This window comes from Salvelinus fontinalis, chromosome 7 (assembly GCF_029448725.1).
Source record: "Salvelinus fontinalis isolate EN_2023a chromosome 7, ASM2944872v1, whole genome shotgun sequence".
In the NCBI taxonomy this organism is placed as follows: Eukaryota; Metazoa; Chordata; class Actinopteri; order Salmoniformes; family Salmonidae; genus Salvelinus; species Salvelinus fontinalis.
Genome location: NC_074671.1, coordinates 65,735,836 through 65,745,659, shown reverse-complemented (window position 1 = coordinate 65,745,659; position 9,824 = coordinate 65,735,836). Strand labels below are relative to the sequence as shown.

The 9,824-nt window shown below is 40.9% G+C and overlaps 1 protein-coding gene across 1 annotated transcript in view; it reads right to left on the bottom strand.

Moving 5' to 3' along the window:
- LOC129860172 (zinc finger protein 883-like) overlaps positions 1-9,824 on the bottom strand; it is a 483,924-nt gene that overhangs the window by 203,213 nt on the left and 270,887 nt on the right. The window lies entirely within an intron of this gene.

Sequence of the window (9,824 nt, the reverse complement as noted above, 5' to 3'; positions counted from 1 at the left end):
GCAGCGCAGCAGGTAATTTTTTTTTAAATGTAACCTTTTATATAAATAGGTAAGTCAGTAAAGAACAAATTCGTATTGCCAATGACGGGGGCAGAATAGCAGATTTTCGTCTTGTCAGCTTGCGGACACAATACAGCAACCTTTCGGTAACTGGCCCAACGCTCTAACCACTAGGCTACCTGCCTCATCAAGCAGTGCGAAGTGCGTCCCCGTGCCAGCCGCGACCGGGAGACCCATGAGGCGACGCACGATTGGCCCAGCGTCATCCGAGTAAGGGCAGGGTTTGGCTGGCTGGAACTCCTCTTCAATTGCTGTGCGAAGTTGCTAAACTCAGCAAAAAAAGAAACGTCCCTTTTTCAGGACCCTGTCTTTCAAAGATTATTTGTAAAAATCCAAATAACTTCACAGATCTTCTTTGTATAGGGTTTAAACACTGTTTCCCATGCTTGTTCAATGAACCATAAACAATCAATAAACAAGCACCCGTAGAGTGGTCTTTAAGACACTAACAACTTACAGACATAAGCAATTAAGGTCACAGTTATGAAAACTTAGGACACTAAAGAGGCCTTTCTACTAACTCTGAAAAACACCAAAAGAAAGATGCCCAGGGTCCCTGCTTACATTTACATTTACATTTAAGTCATTTAGCAGACGCTCTTATCCAGAGCGACTTACAAGTACATACATTCATACTTTTTTTGTACTGCTTCTCTGCGTGAACGTGCCTTAGGCATGCTGCAAGGAGGCATGAGGACTGCGTATGTGGCCAGGGCAATAAATTGAAATGTCCGTACTGTGAGACGCCTAAGACAGCGCTACAGGGAGACAGAACGGACAGCTGATCGTTCTCGCAGTGGCAGACCACGTGTAACAACACCTGCACAGGATCGGTACATCTGAACATCACACCTGCGGGACAGGTACAGGATGGCAACAACAACTGCCCAAGTTGCACCAGGAACACACAATCCCTCCATCAGTACTCAGACTGTCTGCAATAGGCTGAGAGGCTGGACTGAGGGCTTGTAGGCCTGTTGTAAGGCAGGTCCTCACCAGACATCACCGGCAACAACGTCGCCTATGGGCACAAACCCATCATCGTTGGACCAGACAGGACTGGCAAAAAGTGCGCTTCACTGACGGGTCGCGGTTTTGTCTCACCAGGGGTGATGATCGGATTTGCGTTTACCGTGGAAGGAATCAGCGTTACACAGAGGCCTGTTCTCTGGAGCGGTCTGTCATGGTCTGGGGCGGTGTGTCACAGCATCATCGGACTGAGCTTGTTGACATTGCAGGCAATCTCAACGCTGTGCGTTACAGGGAAGACATCCTCCTCCCTCATGTGGTACCCTTCCTGCAGGCTCATTCCGACATGACCCTCCAGCTTGTCAATACCACCAGCCTTACTGCTCGTTCTGTGTATGATTTCCTGCGATACAGGAATGTCAGTGTTCTGCCATGGCCAGCGAAGAGCCCGGATCTCATTCCCCCCAGAAATGTCCAGGAACTTGTAGGTGCCTTGGTGGAAGAGTGGGGTAACATCTCACAGCAAGAACTGGCAACTCTGGTGCAGTCCATGAGGAGGAGATGCACTGCAGTACTTAATGCAGCTGGTGACCACACCAGACACTGACTGTTACTTTTTATTTTGACCCCCCTTTGTTCAGGCACACATTATCCCATTTCTGTTAGTCACATGTCTGTGGAACTTGTTCAGTTTATGTCTCAGTTGTTGAATCTTGGTACTTCCATACAAATATTTACACATGTTAAGTTTGCTTAAAATATATGCAGTTGACAGTGAGAGGACGTTTCTTTTTTTGCTGAGTTTATATATTGGCGGGAACTGGAACAAGCTGTGGTACACGTTGATCCAGACCACCCCAAACAGGCTCAATGGGTGACATGTTTGGTGAGTATGCAGGCCATGGAAGAATTGGGACATTTTCAGCTTCCAGGAATTGTGTACAGATCCTTCAGAAATGGGCGGCAGATGAATGGTAGGATAACGGGCCTCGGGATCTTGTCATGGTATCTCTGTGCATTCAAATTACCATTGATAAAATGCAATTGCTAATAACCCAATGCTACCATGGAGTACTTTGTTGACAACATTGACATCAGCAAATGCTTCCCACACAACACCATACAAGTGGTCTGCAATTGAGAGGCTTGTTGGGCATACTGCCAAATTCTCTAAAACAACTTGGAAGTGGCTTATGGTAGAGAAATTAACATAGAATTATCTGGCAACAGCCAATTGCATGCTCTCTCAAAACTTGAGACATCTGTGGCATTGGGTTGTGTGATAAAACTAAACATTTGAGTGGAATTGTACTATTTATATTTATTAGGGATCCCCATTAGCTGCTGCCAAAGCAGCACATACTCAGCTACTCCTGTCCCCAGCACAAGGTGCACCTGTGTAATGATGATCATGCTATTTAAGCAACTTCTTGATATGCCACACCTGTCAGGTGGATGGATTATCTTGGCAAAGGAGAAATGCTCACTAATAGGGATGTAAACAAATTTGTGCACAACATTTGAGAGAAATAAGCTTTTTGTGTGTATGGAACATTTCTCGGAAGAAACATGGGACCGACACTACATGTTGCATTTATATTTTTGTTCAGTACATACAGTATACAAAAAGAATACAAAATATCAATTACAAAATGTAAATTAAACTAAAATCAGCCTGCTTTTCTGTTCTAATCAGGTTCCTACACAGGCTCAGAAGGATCCTCTAAGGGCGAAACATTTTCTGGCAACAGTAGTCCTTGCAGTGCTTCTTCCGTGAAGTCTTGGAGGCCCAAAAACTTCTCAGCTGCAGATATAATGATGTCCAGCTTCTTGGACTTCTTGTGCAGTAGAATTCATAACTGTGGTTATAAATGCTAAAACATCCACCTTCTTCACAATATGTGTATCCAGATCACTTGATTGACGTACAACATTTGCAACTGGTTGTGGTGCATCCACCACCATGTCTTTTATAGAACTGGGGCCTCTTGCCCCTATAACTCTCTTCACCACCTCCACATAGGAGATTTGCTGTACAGTCCTGATCCTTGACACCTCAACCTCTTTCACCCAAACAGGGCACTCTGGGAATTGTGATAGTTTTAAATTAACATAATGCCTGTTAGCAAAGGTGTCAGCTAGAGATGATGTGCAGGAGCTTGCAGGGATTTGTAGTTTTGCATGATGTCTACTTCGATGCTAATTAACATGATATAATCTCATAGGAAATAGAGCCGAATATATTACTAAAAGTCACCTTGTCCGAGAGAGATTTACATGGTTATCAAAATGTCACGCCAGGGTAAGCCAACACGAAACACAGCCCTTATCTTAAGTGTTTCTAAAATGAACGAAAAATGAATGGTGGAAAAAACGATTGGAACTATTTCCCTGTTTGACTGCTAGGTTTTATGGGTATTATTACACCTCCACTGTGGGGCTCTATATGGCTAACGGAGTAAGGGCGAGTGGGTGTGTCTAAAGGAAAGTATTAGACATCTGTAAAGGAGTGGGTGTGTCTAAAGGAAAGTATTAGACATCTGGAAAGGAGTGGGTGTGTCTAAAGGAAAGTAGGAGGTGTCTGCAAAGAAGTGGGTGTGTCTAAAGGAAAGTAGGAGGTGTCTGCAAAGGAGTGGGTCTGTCTAAAGGAAAGTAGGAGGTGTCTGCAAAGGAGTGGGTGTGTCTAAAGGAAAGTAGGAGGTGTCTGCAAAGGAGTGGGTCTGTCTAAAGGAAAGTAGGAGGTGTCTGCAAAGGAGTGGGTGTGTCTAAAGGAAAGCAGTGTGCATCTGGAAAGGAGTGGGTGTGTCTAAAGCGCTATAGCTTAGATGGTTTTGATTGAGCTGTGTTTTTTCTCTTCTGTTTCTTACCATGCAACAACTGCACTTTTCATTATAATGCCATTGATTGGCTAGCTAAATGGGTGGCGGTACCCATACAACAGGATGTTTACATTGCAACATGGTGGACTCACAGCAAGGTGCTTGTTATCATGTACGAAATCTAGCTAGCTAATTCAGCCAAATGCTATTTCAACATGTTTTTGATGATCTCATTTATGTAAAGATTTGTCAGTGGATATCTGTAATGGTAGACTCAGTAATTCCAGGCTGGCTATAAACCTTTTTCTGATGTGATGTCGTTCTTTGGATTTCATCACTCAATTATCTAAGGTTAGCTAATGTCACCCATATAGCTAGTAATGTCACACATTGCATTCATCCTAGCTATTGTACTATCAACTGGCTTGCTGTATTAGGCAGCTCTAGATGCGAGGGGAAACTTCATACATTTGTATTATCTATCCAGATTATAAAAAGGCCATTAGGTAGCTAGCTAGGATGAAACTGCTGGGGAATAGCTATATAGCTAGCTAACTCCCACTGTCAACTGAGTTCATCAATGTATCTAAGGATATATTTCTAGAAAATAAACAATATATTAAGCACATAACACCCAGACAGACGTAGAACTTCAGAGACCTCCTGAGGAAAATCTCCTTGTTCTTGAGTTTATCCAGGAAGGAACACATGTTAGATGAAAATACAGCTAAATGCCAAAACAATGGAAACACTTGAGTAAATGAGGGATGCCAAGGTGCACTGAAACTATTCTGGCTCATGGTGGCTCAACGCCCTTTTAGCTGTCCTGTGTGGTACATCAAACTGCATTTGAATGTTGAACCACTTGACTTCAATACATCATCAACACAAATAATGTGAACAATAAAAATAGCCTGTGTCGTTTTTGTATCTTTCTGTAGAGCCTTGTATAATAAGGTCATTGTGAGGAGGCCTTCATCAAGTTGCCCCCCTAAATTACTAGAGGACAAACTTCAAAGATGTCCATCCATGGCACTGGACTGCAGTGAGAGGTAGGCCTACAGTACGGCCTACGGAACGGGCCTGGCGTATGGTCCTGGCTGCCTTAATGTTTCCTCCACATAATAAACTGTACAAACATGGCACTGGACTGCAGTGAGAGGTAGGCCTACAGTACGGCCTACGGAACGGGCCTGGCGTATGGTCCTGGCTTCCTTAATATTTCCTCCACATAATAAACTGTACAAACATGGCACTTTTGATGCTTACATTTACAATTAGGCTTACTCAGTCACTACAACAAACTTCATATCATGGACATAAAATGCCATTAGAACTGTTGAAGGTACAGTATATGTAAGTGACTTGGTTGGTGTCTTGTGAATCAAACTGTATGCTCATTAGGGTTCAATATTTTCACGGTATCTTACAAATGTTCCATCCTGAGAATAAATCACTTTCCTCCCTCGTAACCAGGTATTTCCCGCAAAAACCGAAAGTGTCATTCAAAAGCATTATTAATCATATAAATATCTGGATTTGATTGGAGCTTTGATCAGCATGAAAATTCAAACCTGATGCTACCGGAGCCTGATGAGACATATATTAAATACATTTAATGAGCCCTACCTACATTAACATTAACCACATTTAATGAGCCCAAGCCCAAAAAAGCCCAAATGATTTTGCCGTTACCCAATAGGCTACATATATGATATACTGTAGGCACATTAGACTTTTCAGACAACAAAAAATGTCAATTTGTCTGCAAGTTGCACCAAATAATGCAGGCCGAATCAAATGGCAATTGATGAACTTCTTTAGGCAAACTTTTTGGTGTTTTGTAACAGATGTCTATTTCCATTCATCAAATGGCGCTAGTAGGTTTCACATGCAGTTTGGATGTGGAAATAAATTGGGAGTGGAAGAGCATGCACAAAAGTAGCAAACATTTTGAAGTGATTTGTTTGACAAATCAGATGAAAATATCATGACTGGTTATGTTGATGTCACATTAAACAGGAATGAATTTTAACCATTGAATTGACTTTCTTATTATTAGGCCCATTAAATATGTTTGTGCGCCTTAATAGAGACCCCCGAATGCATTCTGTTTTCATCAGAACAGAAAAGTGTGTAATCGGTGAATTGTTTTCAGCAATCTGTAAATAGTACTGAACAAAATTCTAAAATCACCCCATCAGTGTCATACCATGTACAATATAGGAGGAGGTATAGGCAACAGGGACTGTCTACTTTGTAACATGTTTTACAATATTGTGGACATTCAGAGATGCAGAGAATAAAGTTGAGTTACTTCTAAGTAACTTTGGCTGACTCCTATGTCATCATCTTCAACATGTGACTTTCCATTATAGAGCTTTTCCTTGGTGTGAATTGAGGCCTATGCATTCATATCAGTTGTGTTCCCCCATTGTGGTGTCCTGTCCTCCCACGCCAGCCCAATTCAGCCAGGCCAGCACAACCCAGTGCGATTTGACTTCAGAAGAGGTACAGGGTGTGTTGAGTGGTGGTGTCCTGTCCTCCCAGGCCATTGGCATGGTGCAGGAGCAGATAGGGTCAACGTAGTGGAATGGGGTACTGGGTTTTTAATGAGTGTAGTGTTAGTTGAGTGTTTTTTTATAAGTATTTATTTATTTATTTTTGTGCCGTTTTTAAAACGTTTTTGCTTTTCCCCTTTTCCCATTTTGTATCAAAAGTATAATGGGTTTATATCATAGTCCCGTTGGGGGCGGTAATGTAACATATTAGATTCCAACCTCCGTTAAACTCCGAAGAAGAAGAAGTAGTTCCGGGGAAGCGCGCGCCATTCTTCAGGTAAAGGAAGCGCGCGCCATTCTTCAGGTAAAGGAAGCGCTAGAACTGTGCTGTGAAGACGGTAACCTTTGAGTCTGTTTCTATTTATTACTACAGGTATGTAATAGCACGTTTAAACTTTCTAATGTCGAAAGAACATATGCTAGGTAACAAATCCGTCAAGGTATTACCACGTTTTCTAAAGGTTGTATGTGTTATTTATGTCAAACCGAGTGAGTGGGAAAACATGATAAATGATTTTATAAATCACGTAGCTAGAGGTGTAGGTTTTTTATTTTTGAACGTGTATCATTTAAATGTAATTTAATAAAGAGTCGATGTATTTACATGTTTTTGGCTTTGTGTGTAAAAAAAAAAGTCTGGTAAAATGGCAGTGCGCACTGTCTGCGTTTAATGATATGACATACAATATAACCACATCACTCAAATTTTTTGACCAGTTAAACCAGTCAAGAAAAAACACCTGTGCAAATGTGTATCTTATAGGATAATCAATGCTTTTCTCCAAAACAACTGCCATTCACAACTTTCTAATGATAATGTGAAATTAATAGAAATCCTTTTTACCAAAAAGTGGTGCATGGGTAAAATCACTGAGGAAGGTAAAAAAATATTACAAACCATGTGTTGTGATAATTACAGCTACAGCTATAGCTGTAAGTTCATATGCCTTGTCACCGTGATATATAGGCCTGAGGCTCGAGACAATAAGAAGACACAGTGGCAGAATAAATTCAACCACACATTTGTTTTCATTCCAAAACCAGAGAGCAACATCTGTCCAGTGAAGTCTACAAAACATAGTGTGTAACAAAACGTTACATTACCTAGAGCATGTTCAAGCAAGGTAATGTTTCCGACATTTTCGGACTACTGAACAACTATTGATTTAGAACTACCGCGAGAGTTACCGCAAGTCACAAAGAAAACAAGAGCTGCCTCCACTATTCCAGCACCATTTCAACTTCAACATTTCAACATAATCTAATCACCTATGCTTACACTTATACAGGGATCAAAAAAATACCTAAGCTAAATATGATATGGCTGTCCATAGTACGGATTTCTGTGGGTGCATGCATGCAAGTAGAAAAACATGTTGTCTCACCCTACTTGTAGAGAAACACCAATGCCATCTTCTTTCATGTTGCCTAAACGGTCTATGACTCTGTCATACACTAAACACTTTTACTTTCTGTTGTTCTAGGCTAGCTGGCTAAAATGCTTGCTCACTCGTCTAACTTACTTTCATGGGCAACGATGCGCCATGCCAGCTAGCAGTGGTGGAAAAAGTACCGATTTGTCATACTTAAGTAAAAGTAAAGATACCATAATAGAAAATGACTCAACTAAAAGTGAAAGTCACCCAGTACAACTCTACTTGAGTAAAAGTTTTTGGTTTTTAAATATACTTAAGTATCAAAAGTAAATGTAATTGCTAAAATATATTTAGTATCAAAAGTAAAAGTATGAATAATTTCAAATTCCTATTATGCAAACCAGACGGCACAGTTTTTTAAATTTACGGATAGCCAGGGGCTTACTACAACACCTCAGACATTAATTTACAAACAAAGCATTTGTGTTTAGTGAGTCCGCCAGAGGCAGTAGGGATGACCAGGGATGTTCTCTTAAAATGTGTGAATTGGACCATTTTCCTGTCAAAATGTAACAAGTACCTTTGGGTGTCAGGGAAAATGTATGGAGTAAAAAGTACATTTAAAGAAAATAAAGTTGGCAAAAATATATACATAGTAAAGGACAGACACCCCCAAAAACTAAAGTAGTACTTTCAAGTATTTTTTATTCAAGTACTTTACACCATTATCAGCTAGATAAGATTAGCATACTACATCTAGCTACATATTGGACTTCCATCCTCTCAGGCCAGGGGCGCAATGTATGGTTGGATCAGAACCGCTGTTATAATCATTGGCCAGTATGGAGAATTAAGTAAAGCCACAAGTCAAAATCTCTCTCTCCATCCATGGCTAATTTAGGAAAGAGACGATTTTAGCTAACTAACCACCGGAGAACAACAACACAACGAGATGCAAAAATTCAAGATTTTTTTCTGTCAGTTATGTTTAGCATGTGATGTGATTGGTCTGAAGGCAAATCCAAACTGGCTTCCCTTCCCTTTTGGTGCGCCAAGACCATTCACAATTGAGTTCACTCAGTTTAGCTCAACGCTGATTGGCCATTTTTTTATCAAGGGAGGCCAAATGCTCGATATCTTCCCTTGCATTCCATGCTATGGGCAGCAACAATGTTACACTGTTTTGGACCAGACGGCATCAGATACGCTACACGTACTGAGACAGAGGGGCACTGTTTCCTTCTCTCGGATGCTTTTCTCTGGTGAGATAAACATTCAGCCTCTTGTGAATTGAAGGACATTTTTGAAAATACAAAGACACATTATTTAATGTTTTTTTTCTTGGTCAACTTTTTTTGGGGGTGGAAGACTAGGTTTCCTTGGCATCCATGAATACACTGCCTTTTACTGTGAATGAGTAACAGATGTTTTAGTGACTGACGGTATTCCATATTTTTTTCTTTGGTCAGACACTTTCTTATCTGGATAGTATATTAAACACGTTTCTGCACCAAAACAATTTACAAATAGCATTTAGTCTTACAAATGACAAGGAAAGACATAAACAAGTGCAAAAATGTGAATAAAACAAACTTTATTTAAATAATCTTAGGGGAATACAAGGTGCAAACTACACTATATATATAAAAGTATGTGGACATCCTTTCAAATTAGTGTATTCAGCTATTTCAGCCACACCCGTGTATAAAATTGAGCACACAGCCATGCAATCTCCATGGACAATCATTAGCAGTAGAATGGCCTTCCTGAAGAGCTCAGTGACTTTAAACATGGCACTGTCATAGGAGGACATCTTCCCAACAAGTCAGTTCGTCAAATTTCTTCCCTGCTAGAGCTGCCCCGGTCAACTGTAAGTCCTGTTATTGTGAAGTGGAAAACGTCTAGGAGCAGCAACGGCTCAGCCATGATGTGGTATGTTCGACAAGCTCACAGAACAGGACCTCAGAGTGCTGAAGCACGTAGCACGTAAAAATCGTCTGCCCTAGGTTGCACCACTGACTACCAGGTTCCAAACTGCC